Genomic DNA, 22,033 nt, shown 5'->3' with positions numbered 1-22,033 from the left:
TTTTTTTATGGTTTCCCTTGATTCACATTAGCTCCTAATGGGATTCGTCATCAATATGAATTAATTAGAACCGGTCTTTTATTGACAGTAAATTTCATTACCTATACAATAATAAAACTAGTTACTTTTCTTACAATTCAAGTTAGATAATTTACATATAATACAAACTTATACTTCTTTAGAAATATATTTACTTTGTATGTGTGCATGCATGCATGCATGCATGCTGTGTGTGTCTGTGTGTGTGTGTGTGTGTGTGTGTGTGTGTGTGTGTGTGTGTGTGTGTCACAGTTCATATAAAAGCAAAAACTAATCATTCCACAAAGGAAAATTTTAGGCAATGAGAAAACTGATTGCCCTAAACTGCTTTACTTGAGACAATTCCATGAATAAGAGTCAAAATTCCATACACTTGAATATTTTCAGTGTAAATTCGTTTGTTTGTTCATATTGATGTTGATTTTTAAGTGGACTGAAGCATGTATTTAATAGACCTACAAGTATTGTTTATACTAGGAACCAAACTGTGACTGAATGTGAATCTATGCCTTTAGAAATAGTCATCCAAAACGTATCAGGAATTACTTGTAAACTTGCAGATCATTCATTAATTTCAGGCCCCCACCCCCACCCCACCACCATTCGGGTTGTTTGTCCCTAAGATGCAGAAGTATCCTCCTTGAATTAAAAAACTTAGAAATCAATCCACTGTAGGAGTATGGAGTTTGGCTTACAAGAAAAACACATACAAGTTGATTTAAAAAAAAATAAGTTCAGAGCAATCATACTAAAATTGATCAGATTGATCAGTTGTTTTTGAGAGGGAGAAATTATAGCAATGTAATCTATTGTAACTTTTAAATTTGGGAACATATATGTGTGGAGCAAATAATAAAAATTACCCCTTAAGTAGAACACGATTTCTGTACAATGTTACTATTTGTTTAGTGTTTGCATCCAAGGCAGAGAACATAATCAGAATTAAAGTGACCGTTCCATTGTAATGATTCTTGATAAACTTGTGTCTTTTATCATTTCATCAAACCTATGGATTTTATATTTCTTTAAAATGATTCAGCAAAGCAAATATTGGCTTTGCAGATAAAAATTCAATTAGCACTTCAAAGAAGACAAATTAACTCCCTTTTAGACAGTGGCTGTTATTTAAATTAACAAAGTAAAACAGTAGAAAAAACTAAATCTTACCTATCGTTTGTTCACAGATAAAAAGCATTAGTTATGTCTGGCAGAATCATTTACTAGCTAAAATTATGCTAGTGTTATCCTGTTTCCCTCAACAGACTGTTATGAAGGATTTTAAAGTTCTTAGTTAGATGTACTTGGTACCATCGCTTATTTCAGAACAATTATTAATAATAAAACATGAAAATTTAAACAGATAAGTATTTTCTATAGCATTCTTTCTTTCATGTTTAAAGGTGCAAACAGACAATGGAATGGTAGAATAGAAGTAGTAGGCGGTAGAAATGTCCTGACCTCGATGTTTATAATGAAATTAGTGACTGACTAAATTTGGCCTACCTCTAAACTGTCACGGTGCACAGACAATTTGAAACAATGCAGTGACATACTGGAGTCAAATCCTAAGTCCCACCTCCTGTGCTGTACCATAGTCAACAATGACAATAATAGAAATAATTCTCATTCTTAAATTATCTACACCATATTTTAGAGGACACTAAATACTGTTATAAATTAATTTTGATATCACTTATCAGAGTTCATAACAAGAATCACAATCTATTAATAAATCACAATCTATTAATAAATAAGATCAATAGCACTAATTGGATTATCATTGGGTGTTTTTTAAAATCTTTATTATTTCATACCTGTCATTTTATTTTAGGATTGAAAAATCCCTAATGTCATGGCCAATATCTTCCTTTCTCTGTGATAAAATCCCTGTGTCATAGTTAGGGTTTGTCATCTTGACTCATGTCTAGAAATTTATTGGAATGTGGTGTCTCTGTAGATGAACTACCTACATCAGACTGACCTGCTTATTGGGCAGTCCTCGATTGCTGATTGATTTGTAGAACTTTCCCATGATGCGTGGTGCCATCACTGGACTGAGGTATATAATAAAGTGGCTGGGACAAGCCAGATATCAAACTAGTACGTAGCGTTCCCCTGTGGTCTCTGCTTCAGTTCTTGCCTCTAGGTTTCTGTCCTCTTGCCCTGGCTTTCGGGGTCACTGACTGACTGACTACAAGCTGTAAGATAACATAAACCTTTTCATCTTAATTTGCTTTTGGCTCCGGGTGTTTATCAGAGCAGGAGAGAAGCAAAGTCGAACAAAAATTGTTAGCAGAAAGTGGAATATGGCTGCAATGAACCTATGTTGTACTTTGGGAGGATTGGTAGAACATTGAATACTCAGAAATTAAGGAATTCTATCGAGAGCTTGGGAGATGAGAATGGTGAGAGAGCTATGGGTTACAGAGGCAGAGTTTATGAAATTTCCAAAGGAAAGACATATTTTTCACCAGAAATGATTTTTGTGGTACTTTTGATGAAGAATCTATGGAAAAGACGAGTTTGCTTTACTGGAACAATAGATTTTCATTAGCTGGAGCTGAAAAAGCATAGAAGATTAATATGAGACTAGAATTATTACCACAACGTGTCTAGAAAGTGTGCCCTGGGGTCAGCATACAGAAGCTGGAAGGCAAAAGTTGCAAAGGCTGCCTGTTATGCTGTCAGCCAAACTTGGTACTATGTAAGAATCTCCCACTATGTTTTAAAGTATGAATGATTAATGGAAACCAAGTAAGACTTGATACCATGAGTGGCAGTGATAGGCATGTGGTAAAGGTGCATCCTCCTTTATTGTAGAAAATCAGACCTGGGAAAGATCTCAAAGAGAAGCTGAGGCTGGGCACCATGTACAAGGATCTGGGGCTAGAAGAGGCGGTTAGTTGGGGTGAACCTTGGTTGCAGGAAAGAATACTGAAATAGCCAGGGCCATGGGATGACCATATGGATAATCACAGGTGTATTCTGGAGCAGGTCTGAGCCTCTGAGAGAGACTGCATGCTATGGGTAGCAGAGTTCGGGAGGGGGAGCAGTGAAGACCGTAGGAGCCCAGAAGATTGGGAGTCCTAGATAATGGATACTGGAACTTTTTATAGGATTGAATTTGGGGTTTGCTTTAATCTGGTTGTAATTGGGTTTTCATTCCTCCCTCTAAGAGTAGATTTGCTTTAGATTCTGCACTAGCATTCCAGGCTGCTGCAGGGTTGACCCTGCCCGATCAGGGAGAGGGCAGCCCTCCGTCTGTATATCTGTATGTCTGTGTGTCTGTCTGTTCTGTGCCTATTCTTTATTCATTGCTGACCTAGTCAGGTTGTCAGTACCAAGCCAAGTGGCTCAGAGTAATCTTGGTTAAATGGAGGCATATGAGAGCGAGAGTGACATCCCATAATTAACAAGTGCATTAACTTTGATAAATTAAGTTAATCTAACAAAACTACTCTAGACCTTAGTGGCTTAAAGACTCTATACAGAGTTTTTTTTTAAATAATTCTCAGGGGATGTGGCTCAGGTTTGCATGGCAACTCTCTTCCTAAATACCACTCGGGACCTCATTTTCTTTAAGTATTTTTTACATCATCCTTTAGGACAGTGTCAGCATCTGTATGGCCAAGCAGTGTCCCTCTCAATGTGGGTTTTCCTCCTGGAGAGGAGGGAGAATTTATCAGCAAGACATATGTCATCTTCAAGAAGCAGAAACGGAAATGACATGCCACTTCTAACAAGAATTATTTGTAAGAGTATGCTCATAAGCTACACGTAATGACAAAAGCGGTGGAGGTGTCTGCAGACAGATTTACATGCCTAAGTATAATAATACTATTTCAGAGATAGTGAGAGTAAGAGCTGGAGAGCAAGTCAGAGAGTGGGGGAGGGAGGCAGGAAGAGAGCGGGAAGACAATGAAGACAGTCCTTTGGAGAGTTGAAAGTTGAGACATACCTTCTCCTTCATGCCCTCCTGTTTTTCCTTCACACCTTCACTATTTTCCAAATAATTAAACTCATTATTCTTTGAAACTTAGTACTTTGACTAAGTACCACTCAAAGTCAACTCAGGAGACAAAAGTTACTCTAGTGATTTGATGCAATGAAAGATACAAGGAGGGAGAGGGAAAGGTGCAAATCACTTCGAATTAGCAGATGGGAGAAGCAGGGGAAAGAAACCAGTAAAGAAATGCATTTGGGAGAGCATAATGCCTACCTCCTGTCCCATGCCTCAATCCTGAGTTTTATACTGTGTTAGAGTGTTACAGTGTGAAATTGGATAGGGAGGTCACTGGAATGATTGAATATGCTAAGTCACTGGTGGCCCAAAAGTCTCCCAAGAGAGTGTCTAGGGGGAGTGCTGGGAATTTGATAAGAAGCAAGCACTAAAGGCTATTCTAGTGCACTGGCAATCAGACACTAGTAACAGAGCTACAAACAACACCAGAACAAAAATATGGAGCTTTTCACCCATTTCTGCTCCCAGTACCCTCTGATCACTGTTGTGCCTGATCAAGGAGATCTCTCTGCAGGTGCAGTTCCTATGTCATCAATCAGGGAAAAGGAGGATGGCTATGAGGCCCAAAGGTAAAGAGCTGGTGTCTAGCACAACGACATACACCGGATAAGGCTGCATGGTGTGTTTGTTTTACTCTAATACAGTTCCTCCTTTAGAACCAAATGTGATGAGAGGGGTCATATCCCTCTCAGAATAAATAAACAGAAGCTCAATTCAATAGCCCTCACCAAGTCCCTCACTCTTATGACCAGAAATCATGAAAGAACATTTTGTCAGCTGACTGAATTATAAAGGAAGTCCATCTACTTTCAGTGAGAGCTAAAACAATATTTAGATTTCTCCCTCTCCCCCGTTTCCACCCCAGCCCGTGAGTGTTTTGAGCTGGCTTGTGACTGTATCTTCATGACCCTGTCATTATCAGTCCGAGTAGTGAGAAAGAGAAACACAAAGCTGCAGATGTGTTCCCAGAACCATCTGGCACTTTCGGGAGGTAATTTACTTACCTAAAAATAATCACATGCATGTGGGCTTTTTCTCCTTTAATGAAACATATTCCTAAAACTGTTCACACTCAATCCTTGGGTTAAAAAAAAAGCATTTCTTCCATGATACTGTTCTTGTTTTAATACTCATATTGGATCAGAGGAAAGCTAGCAAGTCCCACACATCCTAGAAAACACACACACACACACACACACACACACACACACACACCCCACAATTTGTCGATGATTTCTTTTAGCCACTAGCTTCTTTTAGGTATGTAATGCAGTGAGTTTATGTGTGCATGTATGTGTTCCAAAGTAGCTCTGATCATGTCCCATTTTCAAAGTAGCAATTTAGAGCTTGGCTCTCATCTAATTTCTTTATATACACAGTTCTGCAAGATAGATTTCCAATAAGCACCGATCCTCTATGGCCATTTTTGGGTGCATGTCAGCCTGCCAGCACTGGAAATTTGAGTTCTTCAAGCATGAACATTGCAAACTACTGTGAAAATAGGTTCATAGAAGATACACATTAGACGCTCATCCATCATCTTTTCCTTCCTTGTTGGGTTGAACTTTGTAAGACGGCATAACTTTTGGGGTAGAGTACTGCCCCTTGCTACAGAGACATGATGATGGCTGTAACCACATTAGCTTGATTCCCTTTCTGAAATTGCAGATTAACTGATTAGTCTTTAAACCATAACTCTCCGATGCTATGAAATACAGATAGTGACTGTTCAGCAATGTCCTCATGTATGCCAGGAGTTCAAGTAATGATGAGCTTAAGTGGCCAAAAGAGGCTACATTGATGCCTCCAGGACCATTCACGGCAAGGATCTGTGATGGTATGAGCTGCTTCCTAACGCTTAAAATTAAATATATATCGTTTGTTAAACTCTTAGCACAAGACTGAATGCTAAAATAAAATTAATTTAATGGTTGAAATTGAGGTTAGAAAGAAAATATCAATTTGCTGCTGGCGACTACAATTTTACCTGACTCCCTTATATCCTAAGTTACAGAGAGGACACGCCTTTGTATTCGTAGCTTCTCTAAATGTTTTCCAATAGCTTAGAAATAAGAGCAAAACAGAGAAACAGCTGTCCCTTGTTATTTTGTTTCCTGAATACAAATAGTCTTAAATTGCTGTAAATGGAAAGTCTGGAAGGAATTCAAACACAGCCTGTTTAAACACTTTCAGGCTGATGTTTGTATGCTGAGCCTTTGCAAAGGGCAGCGCTAGAAAAGACTACACAATTACTTGTCGAACATGACAATCTAAGGCTATGGCTCTCCTTCTGTTTGTTAGGCAGAGTCAAGCCCGTATCACTCACACACTTTTGACACAGTAAAGCACAAGTGCTTTGAAACTGAAGCCTCCGAAGTGGAGCATGAAGTCCTGAGGCATTTGATGGGTTCTATTTACTCTGGCTCCTCTGAGGAAAACCAAAATCCTTCTGAACTTCGATATTTAATTGACTCCAATCAAGCATTAACTATTTTCGTATCAGGAACAATTATAGAAGCTGCATCTAATCTTTTCTCTTTCCTTCTGACTTCTGCCCATTAACTACCTGAAAATTCAGTCTGAGTGTCTGTCAACAACATAGGTCTCCTACCTTTTGTCTACACAGCCCAATAGTGTATGAGGAGCCTTCTTATCAGGGAACTTTTAAATCAATCTTTAGTGAGCAAATTTATTAGGTGTTTAGAATTCTAATGTTAGGTTTCAAATGTTTGAAGGAAGAGACTAAGGAAAGTTCAAGAAATATAATGGACATGGCAGGGTCATATCCAGTGACAGTCATAAATAAGTCCTTGGTGTCCAGCAGTGTACACAAGTGTTTTATCATAAAACCATTAAACACTTCAGGGCAGGGATTTCATCTAGTAATGCTGCAAGTCAGGCAGATGAAGTCATTCAGACATGTCCAGAGTGTCATCCTCATACGATTGCATAATATTCCTGAATATTTTCCTGCTTGACTCACACACAAAGGCATTGTACAGTCCATAGTGTGGGAAAATAGCAAAACAAGTTATGCTCTGCATTCTGAACTAAAAACTTCTACTGGTTTTACTACTGTAGAAATCACTTTGAGATTACAAAGGGACATTAGCTTCTAAGTAGAAAGTTAATCCAAGACTGAGCTTCATTAAGAAATAACGTTAATGAGCAAAATAATAATAAGCGAGGAGTTAAAATCATAAAATATTATATAGCAGAGATGAGAATCAATAGTTCTTTCCCTCATTGGAGACATGGGTAAGCAAGTAATACAGAACTATACCATAGAATATGTGTATGCATGCCTGTGAGTCCGTGTGTGTGTGTGTGTGTGTGTGTGCGTGTGTGTGTGTGTGTGTGTGTGTGTGAAACTATACCAGTTCCACACTTTCTGTATTGGAAATGTGAGATCCTATCTCGCTCTTGATATTTAAGGCTTTGGAAAAGTGAGTGAAACTCTGAGAGTCTTCACTCCGTCCACACTGTGGTTAAGACGATTCATAGCACTAATATATGAAGTTTCTTCTGGATATTGGAGTAGAGGCTGGTAGGTATGCAAAGTGATTTTTTTGGTTACTTTTATCCACATTTTAATTATATGCTATAAAATAATAAATAATATGATACACTAATATAGCACTTATATTAATTTATTAGCACCCAATTTAGTTTATTTTTTTCTTTTTCTTTTTTTTCGGGGCTGGGAACCGAACCCAGGGCCTTGCGTTTGCTAGGCAAGCGCTCTACCACTGAGCTAAATCCCCAACCCCAATTTAGTTTATTTTTAAGTACATATAAGTATTTTCTTAATACATATAGGTATGTTTTTTATTCATACCACTGACAAATAACTAAAAATTTTTAACAAATCAAAATGATAGGAACACGGAGATTACAGTGAGAGGCAGAAACATCCTTGGAAAATTAATTCTTAAATTATGTCCTTAGATTCACTGTTCTATCTTTAGGAAATTCTATTCTATATATGTTTAGACACAATTCATAATACATTCACTTTCATAATAAAAATGTCCATTATTGGTTAATATTTTCCATAAAACTGACAAATTATGACTAACAGCATCCATTTACTATTATATATACTTATATATGTATATTTGTATACACACACATATATATGTATGTAAATTCAACCATGTTAAGTGTTAGCTATAGAACAGATCATAGACAAACTATATGCATATATCCATATATATCCATATATACATATATATGTACTGTGCATTCATATGCTACACAATACAACATATGTATTACATGCACATATATGTATATACACACTATATATATAGCCTCTTTATATGTATATATGGGCTATATATTGTGTTTTTGCTATGCTCTGTACTATGGTACACTTGCATGATTGAATTGCATATAATATCCTCACATTGCCATCTCTGAAAATAAACAGAGAGGTTTTAGTGTATTTTCTCTCAGAAAAAAAAACCTTTCCCTTTTCAAAATGATTTTTCTTTTTTTGACAACTCATCTTCAGCCACGGATTCATCACGTTTTCTTTTTCTAGTTACTTTTTATCCTAAATCATCTTGCTTCAGCTGCAAGTTTATCACACTCCATGTCGCCTTTGTGTACAGACACACTTGAACCCTGCTCCCCTTAATCATTTACTATTCTCCCTCTGAAGACAGAGAGCTGACGCTCTTCTTCCCCTCGAAGATCAGCACCCAGGTTCACCCTTCATTTTGTTCAACACTGAGAAAAAGTTCTCAGAAATGTCCCTCAGTGTTTAGCCCAGCCTTGGGTTCTCACTGATGGCATAGCGCACATTCAGGAAGCATTTAACCATATTTCTATTTCCCCTTAGAAAATGCTCCCTGGTAGAACATGCCTTCACGTATAAGTAGAGCTATTAATCTTTTTGTTTTATTCGACTAACTTTGTTTTTAGTCATAGCTTGACTTCAGCCTGTATAGGTGAGTAACAAAATGAACATTTTCAAGAGAAAAGTCATTTCTCTCCTCAGTGAGTCTAACCATCTATTTAAAGAACTTTAAAAACACATTTGCTGATTTGTTCTCATCTCTAAGAGAAGTTTAACACCTAAACAATATGATTATAGAAGTTACTAAAATAGCTAAAGATGTGAATTTGTACAGGGTTATATTTTTAGACATAGCCTTACATAACATTTCTTCTAAAGAGGAAAGTTGAGGCTTATTTTTTTTAACTTTTATCAGTTATTTGTGAATTTCATGCAATCTGCACTGAAATTCTACTCATCTTCCCATACCCTTCTACCTGGCTTCCACCCTTACAACCTCCCCACAACAGAGAAAAAATCTCTTATTGTGGAATCTACAGTGTGCTACAATGTGTCTATCACACAGTGTTGTCTACACCCCTTTGTTTGCAAATGTTCACAACAATGACTCATTGGTCCAGTAGGAGGCCTCTGTCTTCTGCTGCTCTATCAAAACTGGAAACTTACTGGGACAGCTCTTGGATATCCTGTTGTTGCCCTGTGTCCTAGAGAGCCTGTATCTCTCTACAGATTTGGATCTGTAGGACCGGACCCTTCATGCACTCCAACAGTTCATCAATGGAGTAGATGTTAGGGTGTGCCAATCATAGTCCTGAACCTGGGCCTGAGAGGTATCTGAGCTGTTCAGCCTGCCTGCGCTCCCTCTCTCACACCCTAGGGCCAGCTTACCAGCAAAACCTACAACAACCTGGGCCAGCTCTATGCTGCTGCCCAGGCTGTGTGCAGTGCAGCCTTCCTGAGTGTTGGAGCTGGTGAGAGACATAGCCAGTCCTCTTACACTCAGAACCCCAAGGCCTGCTTTCCTGCCTGCTGTAGATGGCAAGAGGAGGGAGAAGAGGAGGGCATGTCTCCTTCAACTGCACCACCGCACACCCAGCAGACAAGTGGCAGGACCAGCTTTCCTGAACTCTCCCCCTGTGGCTGGCTCACTGGCAACCCCTATATCCATGGCCACCTCTACCTTGCTGCTCGCACAATGTGCAGGACCCACTCTCCTGAGTGCTGTGGCAGATGAGGGGCAGGACAAGCTCTCCAGCTCCCTTGACCCAGTCAGGGCCAGTTCTTCCACTGATGCAGAGAGCAAAGGGGAGGGGAGATAATCTCTTTCTCTTACTAATGCAACCACACAGCAGAGAAGAGATTAGGCTGGCTCTCTCACCTAAGGGTCATCTTATTCACAACCCTTACATCCAGAGTCAGCTCTACTGGGATGCCCAGGAGAGGCTCAGGGCCTAATCTCCTGCCTACCATAGGTAGCAAAGGGTGAGAGAGGTGCATGGGCATTTTCCCCTCATCCATCAGACACACATGGTGGTCGGTACAGCCCTCCCATACACATACCTTCAGGAGCAGGCTCACCAACAACACCCAAAATATGTAAAGCCTGCCCTTCTGAGTTCTGCAGCTGGCTGGGGACAGACTTGACTATCTTGCTCTCACGCCACCAGGGCCAGCTCACTCAGAATGCCCAGGTGAGGGCAGGGCCAGTTCTTCACAGCCATTAAAATCAACATGTCCACAGACATTCACCTGGTTGTGGTGATAACACATCCCTGCTGTTGCAGGACCCCATAAGCAGACATGGCCATGGCGACAGCACAGGCCAGCATCCCATCATAGTCCCAGGTGGCTTAGCTGACTCCTCACATCAAGCTGTTCCTCACTACCTCAAGTCTCCAGTTCTGCATTTCTTTATGGTGCCAATGTCTCCTTTGTTTCTCTTTCTTTTCCATTTCTTCACTACCTACTTGCTTCTCTTGGTGGTACCTGGTGTCTTTGGGTGTCTGGGGTCATCTCAGGAGTAGTCCCAGGTGTGCTATGTCCTGTTTATGCAGTGTGGAGATGGGCAGAGGTCATCTCAGACAAGGACTCCCCCCCCCCAGTTACCCCCAGGCCTGTAAAGTGCTAGATTGGTGGTCATCTCAAGCTAGCTCCATGTCTGGGCACCATGATGCTGATCTAGTAGTTGTCTCAGGCTCATTCCCTGCCAATCCCCCTCCAGTGGCCCCTTGTGAAGGTCATCTGTCTTAGAAATCACTCCTGCCCAGGATAGGAGGTCCCAGCAGAGTTCTTCTAGTCTCTGGCTTTGTCCCATATCCCGGGGGCTTTTCTTGGCCTTCCCGGTATCTGATTGGTGGTCCATCTCAGCCTCACATTTTTTTTTTATTTTTTAGGAAATGTTATGCTACTAATCCCTCAGATATTCATAGGTCAGAACATTGTAGTAGACATAGTTTCTCTCCTCTCTGCCACCTAATGTAATGAATGACAACATCCACACCTGCAAAGGCCTCTAGGGGGAAGCTAGGCTTAGCTTTTAAGTTACATTAAGTTCATCTGTGATATTGAACAAATCAGGTTTTGCCTTTTAAGCATCATTTTGCTGTAAGACTCCACTATACTCAATTGTGTTTTCATACTTATAAATGTAAATTATTTCCTGTCTTTTCTTATCTATATTTCTATATCAGGAAAGCAACATTAGTGTCTTCTCAAATAATTTTCTTGAGTTGTAAAACCAAGACAAACCGTTGTTATGATATGTCATATAACACTTAATAAAAACAACAACATAATTTAGCAGAAACAGTAGAAGTGTTCTTGGATCATATACCTCAAACAATGTAAGATTCCTCTAGGCAAAATTAATGTTTAGTGAAATGTGTCAACCTAGAACTGTCCTTGTAGCCAGGGAATAGATGGCGTGCCTTTTGTGACTTCTGGTAGCGGTATTAGAATTTGTCAGAATAAAAATAAGTACTTACTTTTTGAAAATAATCAGAGGAATCCATAAACCAGAAGGTGACGGCTGAGCTCAGCTCCTTTGATACTGCCTAATCACTGTACATAGGAAAAAGGGTAAACTCAATAAAATAAATTTCAGTAACACTAGTGCTACGAAGACCAATAAGATTAATTAATGCCTTTGACTTCTTTTAAGTCTTTCACTCTGAGATATTCTACACGACTCTGAAGAAATTTAACACAAATCAATGAATTAATTAAAACACTTCCCTGTTATATTCAAAGAAATTAAAGAGTTATTGAACTAATTTTCAGTATGAAGTGTCTCTAAATAATCATCAAATCTGAAGACAGAGCCCTGATGCCAGGCTATTTCCTATTCTCTGTTAAAATCAATACAAAATTATGGCACACTTATTAGTGACAGGGATTTTAGACTTTATTTAAGTCATGCATTTTGTCCTATAGAAATTAACTTTCATTGTGGTGGCACCAACTAATGCATAAAATAACTGAAGAATAATATATTTATGATGTCATAAAAAATCATATTGTAAGGTATATGCCTCTTCCAGAAAAGGATATTGTCTGTCCTCTTTTCTTCTTTTTTAACAGATCTTGTGCCAAGTCTATTTGTAGAAACAGCATAGGACTCTGACTGTGCAGCTTCTAATCCCTTTGGGGAGAGCGATCAGAGTCAGACAGCTGAGTTTGTGGCTCGGGCCCTTGAGCATATTGGGCTTGATGGCCTCTGCGTGTGCACTCTACCATTGCGCTGTTGGCCTGCACCTTCTTCAACCCTTTCTCATTGTGCTTCTTGGCAAAGCATGTGTTCCTCAGGAACTTGGGGTCAACCCTCTTAAGAAATTTATATCTTTGTGACAAAGGTTTCTTGATGCCACCTCTGTTCCGTTTGCAGGACTGGTTGTATGTGGTATGGTTCTTGGATTTGGCCATCTCTGCAGGGTAACCCATGGCTCCCACAGCACCTGGGACAGAAGAGCAAGATATTGCCTCTCTTTTTTCTTCATTAATTAATTTTTTTAAATTTTTACACTCAAGAACTTATTCCCGTCCAGGTCCACCCCTAACCCATATCTCCTTCTCGCCCACCACCCCCCACCTCCATCTCCACTAGGATGTCCCCACCCCATCCAACTCACCAGACCTGTAAACTCCCTAGGGCCTCCAGTCACTTGAGGATTAGGTGCATCTTCTCTGACTGAACCCAGAGGGGAGAGTTTTATGCTGTATTTATGTTGGAGACCTCAACTAAGCTGGTGAATGCTGCCTGGTTAGTGATGCAGTGTCCGAGAGATCTCGGGGATCCAAGTTAACAGAGACTGGTGGTCCTCCTCCTCAGCTTCCTCCAGCTTTTCCCTAATTCAACCAGAGGGGTCAGCAGCTTCTGTTCATTGGTTGGGTGCAAATATCTGCATCTGACACTTTCAGCTGCTTGTTGGGTCTTTTGGAGGGCAGTCATGATAGTTCCCTTTTTGTAAGTGCTCCATAGCCTCAGTAATGGTGTCAGGCCTTGCCCCACACCCACCCCACACCTGCCTTGAGCTGGATCCCCTTTTGGGCATGTCCCTGGACCTTCTTTTCCTCAGGGTCTTCTCCATTTCCATCCCTGCTGTTCTTTCAGACAGGAACAATTATGGGTCAGAGTTTTGACTGTGGAATAGCAACCCCACCCTCTTTGACACCCTGTCTTTCTGCTGGAGGTGGGCGCTACAAGTTCCCTCTCCCCACTGTAGGGCATTTCCTTTAGGGTACCCGCCTTGAGTCCTGAGGGTCTCACCTTCCAGGTCTCTGGTGCATTCCGGAGGGTTTTCCCAACCTCCTACCTCCCAAGGTCTCCTGTTTCCATTCATTATGCTGATCTTTCATTCTTTTTTCCCCCACCCAATACCAGATCATGTTCCCCTCTTTCCCCTTGTTCCCTTCCCTTCCCAAACCCTCCCTCCCTCCCCCACTGTGGTTGCTTTCTTCTCCCGCCAAAGTTGCCTCTTAATAATAATAGATAGGGTATAAGTATCTGGGGGTGTGGGGGATGGGGACATCCTCTTGGAGACAAGGGAGGATGAATGGAATGAGGAACTGTTGGAGGGCAGAATGGGAGGGGGAGAACAACTAAACTGTAAAAAGGATTAATAAAAAGATAATAAAGCATAAATTAAAAAAACAATAGCTAGGTACTAAGACAAATCCTAGAAGATTGTGTCTGCTCCTCAGTCTTCATTACTGTGAGAAAATAAGCATAAAACAACTTAAGGGATTATTTTGGTTCTTACTCACAGTTTATGATCACTTGGCTCCACCATGTCTTAGTCTGTGTGCATCAAGTAGAGATGATATGGAAAGCAAAGGAATTCACCTTCTAGTGGCCAGTAACCAGAAAGGCAGACAGGAAGAAACCAGAGACACACCTCAAAACAGCATTTCTTCATTGGTTTACTTTTCTGACCAGACATATTTCCTAAAGAGCTATTTCATATGATCTTCTCGAAGAATAATCAACTGATCAAATTATCATCCTTACAGTTCACTAATATCTTACTACTGCTACCAACTAGGGACCATGCCATCGACATGGTAACTTTGAAGCTTTTCTATGTCTAAAGAATGACAAGTGGTATGTTTGGATAAATAGAAAATGACAAGCATTGGGTAATGAGGGAAAGTCAGGGAACTCGTGAAGGACAAGCATTAAGTTTTCTCTGCAAAGGTACTGCTGTTCAAGACACACACACACACACACACACACACACACAAACACTATACAGACACAAAACATGAAGCATTTTCTTTATAGTCCCTTTAAATCCCTCAAATTTACCCCCTATTTTTAGCATCATTCATATCTGTCCAATGATCATTTTAATCAATGAAATGATGCTGATACATTATTATTAGAGGGCCAGGATAATCAATACTCATTAGAATGCTGTATCTTTCTTACATTCAGACAAGTGTGGCATGATGCGAAAGAAAGGACATAGTACAAGCAAAATTTCTAGGGAGAAAGTACATATATCACAATTTAGTGTGACAGCGAAGGGTCAGTGTCAAAGAACAGTTTCAAACCAGGGACAGAGAAATGAAATGGGGACTTTAACTCATGTAATGGGCAGGGCTTTGAACAAAACATATACATCTTGAAACTTCAGTTCTGACGTGAAAGGTGAATTTTAAGTCTCATTAGACATAGATGCTAAAGATTGTGAAAACAATTTCCTTTACTTTTCTATTCATTGCAAAAAATCTAATGATGTTCCCATAAGATAACACATGTATTTAAAAGAGTAATAAAATTACTGTGTAATTGTATACTCTTACCATCAGTAGTTAGGCAAATTAATAAAAGTGATATTTTTGAAAGTGATTGTAGAATGAATTTTCTTAGAATGTTGAAGAAAGGACAATTATTTATATAATGATTAGAAGATGTAAGAGAAGCCAATATTTTTTGACCAGATCTTGATGGAAGTTTTATGACTGTCTATAACAAAAATGTCAGCCATACATTAAAATGCTGGTGGATATAGGGAAAGAGAAATTGCAGAGAATATTGTATGTAGTCCATAGTGCATTTAAGTACTTTCCCACCAAGGCTCAGGTGTTGATCTTTTCCCATGCCCTATTCTATTCTCTATTTTATCCTTACTTCTTCTTGCCATTCCTCCTATTTTGTCTCTCTCTCAACACACAGGGTCAGAAATTGAGACATATATTTCCAAATAAATAAATTCTAAACATTTTTTTCAGTTAGGTAAAGCTAATATAAAGAATATAGTATGTCTTCCATATGGTATCATAGAATACAATTTTTTCCTGATGATAAATTATATAAATGTATATAAACACATACTTGTAATTTTACTATATAGTTTAAGTAGATTATTATAGTTGACAATTATACTAATTATAAAATCTGCATTATGGAGAAAATATGTATGAATATTTAAATATGTATGATGTCACCAAAAGACAGAGAACATCATACTTTAATTCTTCATATAACCCAACATGAACCTACACACATTACACATACATACATATTATATATATGTGTGTGTGTTTTTGTATATATTCCATAATATATGTGTGTGTGTAATATATATATAACTAAAATATTGGTATTGCAGCCTATGGAAAGCTTATACATCAATAATAATTAGAAAATAATTTAATGTGCTTTTTAAAAATTAATATACATTTATGTTTTCACAATTCTATACATTCAAAAGTAATTATGCCTTATAAATGATAAAGCACTTATTTTCAAATGATAGTATAGATGCCAACGTCTCTGCAGAGAGGAGGGGGAGGAGAAAAGGGGGGCAATATCAGGTGTGGGAGGAGACAGGGGAGTCGTACAGAGGGTCAGGAAATTGAACAGAGGTGTGCAGCAATAGGAGATGGGGAACTGAGGGTAACCACCTGAAAGTCTCAAATACGAGGAAAGCAAGAGGCTCCCAGGACCCAACCCGGATGACATTAACTGAAATACCCAACAAAGGGGAGAGACAACCAATAGAGACCATAACCAGAGGTTAGGCACAGCCCCCCGATTGAGGGATGGGGCCACCCATCCATCTTAAAAATATTAATCCAGAATTACTCCTGTCTAAAGGATAAGCAGGGACAAAGAGTGGAGCAGAGACCTAAGGAAAGGCCATCCAGAGACTGCCCCACCTGGGGAATCCCCCGTCTGCAGACACCAAACAGGAGCCTGATATAGCTATCTGCTGAGAGGCTCTGCCAGAGCCTTGCTAATACAGATGTGAATACTTGCAGCCAACCATCAGGCTGAGTATGCGGAGCCCAATGGAAGAGTTAGAGGAAGGACTGAAGAAGCTGAATGGGTTTTCAACCCCATAGAAATAACGATATTAACCAACCAGCCCCCCCCCCCCCCGAGCTCCCAGTGACTAAACCACCAACCAAAGAGTATACATAGAGGGACCCATGACTCCAACTGCATATGTTGCAGAGGATGGCATTGTCTGGCATCAGTGGGAGGGGAGGCCCTTGGTCCTGTGAAAGCTCAATGCCCCAGCATAGGGGAATGCTAGAGCAGTGAGGCAGGAGTGGGGAGGTGGTTGGGGGAGCACCTTCATAAAAGTAGGAGGAAGGAGAGTGAGATGGGGGGGGTTAACTGAGGGGAACCAGGGAGGGGGATAACATTTGAAATGTAAATAAATAAAATGACCAGTAAAAATTTTTTAAAAGACGTGTACTTCAAATTAATAATTGAGGAATGTTTTGAAACTCTCTCAATAGAGATTAAAATAATAAGACAAATGTGGCCTTAAAGTAGGAAATTGACTATTAAAGAAAGACAACTAGGGGAGGTTGGAGAGTAGAAGAATATAAATGGGACTTAGGATGTTGTTAAAATCAAAGATTCATAAGTATATGGATGGAAATATAACTGATATAATTAATGTACATTAATTAAAATTTTAGGTGAAAAGTTGTATCAATAAAATCACACTTAGTACTTAATTCAAATAACTAAAAGCATACCTACTTAAATGTCTTGTCTCTCATAATTGAATTGTTCCTCAGAATATTCTTACCATTTGAAGACCATTGTTGATTAACCAACCACCTATGTAAATCTTTGCTTCATGTATAGGCAAATATTTGCATTAGAGAGTAGAGTTGTTTATACTTCCTATGCTATAATAGCTAAACAAATTTCCTCAGAATTCCTTCTATATATACAGTTATTTCTTAACATTTTTTGTTTATTTTCTAACATCCCAAACTAAAAAAGAAATTTTAAAATAAAACAGCTAACTCTTTTGAGAGAGATACTGGTTCTTTGGAGAAAGAGAAAAAAGAGAGAGGATGATCATTTTATCATTAACTATTTTGAAAATTACCCAATGCATATGCTTACTCTAAGTACTTCAAGGCTTGTTGGATAACAAGAAAAGTAATAATTTTTCATTGCCAAGAATGCAATTATCAAGTGAGAATATTTGACATTGGCAATGCATCACCTTTCCTATATATCAGAATTCTTCCCATTCTTTTAATAATCCCTCCTATAACATTTTACTACTATCTAGGGTTTGCTCATGGGTCATGCAAAACAGAGTGGTGTCCTCGCTGCTCTCTAATCTAGAATTCCACCCCAGCCTTCCAGCTGTTGATCTTACAGCTAATGAGGCAGTGCTTTGGACTGAGTGAAAAGTGTCCTTGTGGTGCATGATTGTCACAAAATAATACACAAAATATTCCACATGTTGGAATTTTCATACCGATGTCATGAACTTCTCCAAATATGAAAGCCTTCATGGATGTAGCATGGGCACATTCTGATAAGGAAGGCTCGAGAGAAGGTCCCTTGAAACATCTCAGACATGATCATAGAAGTCAACCCCTGTGGTTCCTCTTAGAATGGCTTTGTGTAAAGTGCTTGTGGGGGTATCTCACTAAAACTGCAGATTTTGGGAAACTGAGGCAGGAGGATTGCCATAGGTTTGAGGTTGCTGTGGACTCTGTAGCTTGGACTGGCCCAACTAGGGTTACATAATGAGATCATGTCTAAAAATAAAATGCATTTTATATGAACATTTAAACAAAGACCTTCTATATTCAATGGAGTGGTAATAGCTTTAGATAACTGAGTCAGTTTAAATTTTTCCATTGCTTTGTCTATATCAATTGGGCTAATCATATAAAGGCATCATTGTTCAGCATTTGTGTTCTAGAGAGAGAATACTTGATATTAAACTGACTTTGTAACACACATGTTCAGTCTATTCATTTCTATAGTATTGTGGATGAACGTGGAGTTTCCTGAGAGAGGTCTTACTGGAATTCGACATGTAGATCACATATAGTCTATGAGAAACTTAAAGACACTGTCTGTCACTCCATAAACATTAGCTACTGCCACTGGACTCACATCTAAAATGTTCAGGTACTACTGTGATTATGAGCCACCACAGAAACAATGAGTGTTTCCCTCTATCATTTCACAGACATCTTATATACTGATGAGGCAAAACTAGGCAGAATAGACTGTGGTCACTCAAAGTAACACTTTTTAAAATGGAACAAAAACACCAAGGAAACTAAGGATTTCATTAGAAATACTCAGGAACTTTATTAATACTGTACTGCACAACAGTAATTTTTAGGATGAGTGTTCATTTGATTTAGGGGTGAAATCAAATTCGAAGGCATGATGAATATTGATATAGCTGTTCACCTGCACCTTGAAAATATGACCCGGTACCATTTAAATACGATGAAGTTAGGAAGACTAGACGTGGAGTACATGGAGTTCAGGAAAGGAGACACCAAGTGGGGAGGGTGTCTCAAACAGTAATTATCTGGATCCTGAAAAAGTCATGATAAAGCTGGTGAGACTGATACTATTACAGAGCCTAGTGTGTTCTTTTAAGCTCTTGAGTGTCTAAAGCTTACGAACAAAAGACTTTCCATGCTGTTATGTGGGTCTTCATTCTAATGAAAATTATAAAGTAAAAAAGTATTAATAAGCAATCTACCTCGGTTTGACATGCCCAGAGATCTTTCAATAAATTCTAGTTAAGGTGAGATTTTTAAAAAGTACTAATAATAGTCAGATATCAGAAAAGGTGGAGAAAGAAAGGGAAGGGCCGATGCGCACAGGAGGTAGGATTGGGTGGTGCTCACAGCTGTGGGTTTCAGTTCACAGCCTTGTGTGCAGCATCTCTCTGACTGACTAGAGACTTGCAAGCATCTCTCACACCTTTATGGCTTCCCTTTTGAAATCTAAATCTCTGGAGGAAATCTGATGGGAAAAACCCAAGTCCTCCCCTTGGCTAACACTGAGTGGTGACTTGAAGGGACCCAGCTTTCCTGTTCCTATTGAAGACAAACACCTGGTTCCCCACAGCACTGAGCCCGCATGCTGGAACAGATTTAGTTTTCCAATAAAAAACAAAACAAAACAAAACTAGGAACAATGCTTGTAACATCCTAAACGTAAAAACATCTGGAGGAGAAAAAGAGATCTTTCATAACTATCTATGAGACTTTGGGCTTGTGTGTAATGAGATTAAAAACTGGGAAATGCTATGATATCACAGATAGGTGATCGTAGCATTCAGGCCTCCAGGATAATGTGACCAAGTGACAGACAAAGCTTATGAACTCTGTAATGACTTCCTACACCTTACTGTACAACTGATCAATTCCTTTCTGTTGGGACTGGGAAGATTGCTCAGTTGGTAAAATGTTCCCAGCATAACCATGAAGATGTGAGTCAGATTCCAGCACCTGCATAAGACAACAGGGCATGCTGGACTGCCAGTCCAATCAAGACAAATTGGCAAATTCTAGACTCAGTGAGGGAACCTGTCACAAAAACTTAGGTGAAAAGAAACAGAAAAACGTCACCTAACATCACCACTGATTTCTACCTACACACACACACAAACACCCCACACACAAACACACTCATATACCGCACACCACACACACATGCACATGCAAACACATACACAAATCATGGGCATGCATGGTCATGCACACATAAGCAAACATTTACATATGCACACATTCATGCACACACATTCACATCTGCACATGCACACATTCATACATATGTACATACATATGCAAGTATATATGACCCTATATGAACATTTATGCAGCAGACACACAGAAAATAATTCCTCTGGTTTTTTCATTCCTAGTATTTGCCGCACAATATGAACTAAAAGAAGAAATATAAAGGAAGAAACAATGTGGATGATGTGGAAGACACAGAATGTGGGGAAAAAACAGTCTCTGCTAAACTGGCCAGTGTCCAAGAAATTTGTTTGGTTGAAGATTGTAAAAATGCCTTTTAGAGAGAAGGAAAAAAAAAGAGAGAGAGAGAGAATGTATATTAGAAACTATGATGTCCTTGGCGTCTCTATTTTACTGTACATGTAATAAATCCAATTTCATCAGTCTTAAACTGCTCATAAAAGATAAATGGTAGCTTTATAAAAAAGACCACTCCTGGTGACATAATGGAAGGGACCCTGGGTGTTTTCTAATGCTACTTACTTGGACATGTAAAAGAAGAGGGTAAGATTTATTAGACATTTCTAAATACACAGGAGAAAGAATATCTTTCCTACATACATCTAAGAAAACCTCTGAAGAGAATTAAAAAACTACGATTTAATACAAATTTGCGTCTGGCAGCTAGCTGAGGCAGAAGCTGTCTATTTGATCAGCTGAAGCTGATCGGGCTCCAAGACACAGTGTGTAGCAGCTGAAGTCTGTCAACAGGGAGACCAGCAGAAGGGCAACATGATAGTCAAAACAGGAGGGGAGCACAGCCTAAACAAGATGACATGAGCATTTGTGCAATTAACAGCATCAGCAAAAGGGAAGATGTGTTTGGAACATTCTGCCAGGGATCCAAAAAAGACAGAACGCTTATTTTACCATAATAGCGCTATTAATATTTGGATTAATACAATCAATGCCACTGTGGAAAACACTACATAGACAGTGGGAAAGGCAGAGTCCAAGGTGATCACAAAGGTACAAGGCTATAAGCCTTCCTTAGACACTTTCCTTATGAGCAGTGTTTCTTTATACCACACACCATGACTTGTCCGAGTCTATTAGCTGCCAGTTTGGACCAAGCATTACACTAACACTGCCATATTCATTTTCGGTTTATTTTTTAATATGCAAATTTCATCCCATGCTATCCATCCCACTTCAAATATCACAACAAAGAGCACTATTTGAACACCGCTCTAGTGGGTTGAAAGTGTAGGCTTGGACAACTCTATACTGAAATGATATTTCTGCAGATGCAGGTCAACACGAAGCTTCAAGCATCTGAAACCTCATTGTTCTTCCCAACAGTCTAAATTTCAGATCTAACTGAGGACAGAATGAGCATGCATGTTGCTGTCGACACATACTTGACCTGAACTCAGTATTCAGTAACAGTTTAATATGGTCATTATTACCGATGTTACAAGTTGAATGCTAGCTAATACAAAGACTTCCCATCATCCACCTGTAATGACTGAGACATTTCTTCAGTTTTCTTACTTAGACCACAGAACTTCATGGTGATCTTGTTCACATAAGCAATAATTTTGGTGCAAGGCTTTTTTTTTAACTTACAAAACTGGCATTACTCCTGTTTTAACTTTCAGTGTTTTTTGCATTTGCTTTATGAA

The 22,033-nt window shown here is 39.2% G+C and overlaps 1 protein-coding gene and 1 non-coding gene across 32 annotated transcripts in view; one reads left to right on the top strand and one right to left on the bottom strand.

Moving 5' to 3' along the window:
- Robo2 (roundabout guidance receptor 2) overlaps positions 1-22,033 on the top strand; it is a 1,567,832-nt gene that overhangs the window by 859,624 nt on the left and 686,175 nt on the right. The window lies entirely within an intron of this gene.
- Positions 11,260-11,387, bottom strand: LOC120095760 (small nucleolar RNA SNORA17). Its single transcript, XR_005491550.1, has one exon. It is a non-coding gene; the product is annotated as a small nucleolar RNA SNORA17 (small nucleolar RNA).

The sequence above is a fragment of the Rattus norvegicus genome, chromosome 11 (assembly GCF_036323735.1).
Source record: "Rattus norvegicus strain BN/NHsdMcwi chromosome 11, GRCr8, whole genome shotgun sequence".
Classification (NCBI taxonomy): domain Eukaryota; kingdom Metazoa; phylum Chordata; class Mammalia; order Rodentia; family Muridae; genus Rattus; species Rattus norvegicus.
The sequence above is the reverse complement of the archived record's forward strand: the minus strand, read 5'-3'. Positions and strand labels throughout refer to the sequence as shown.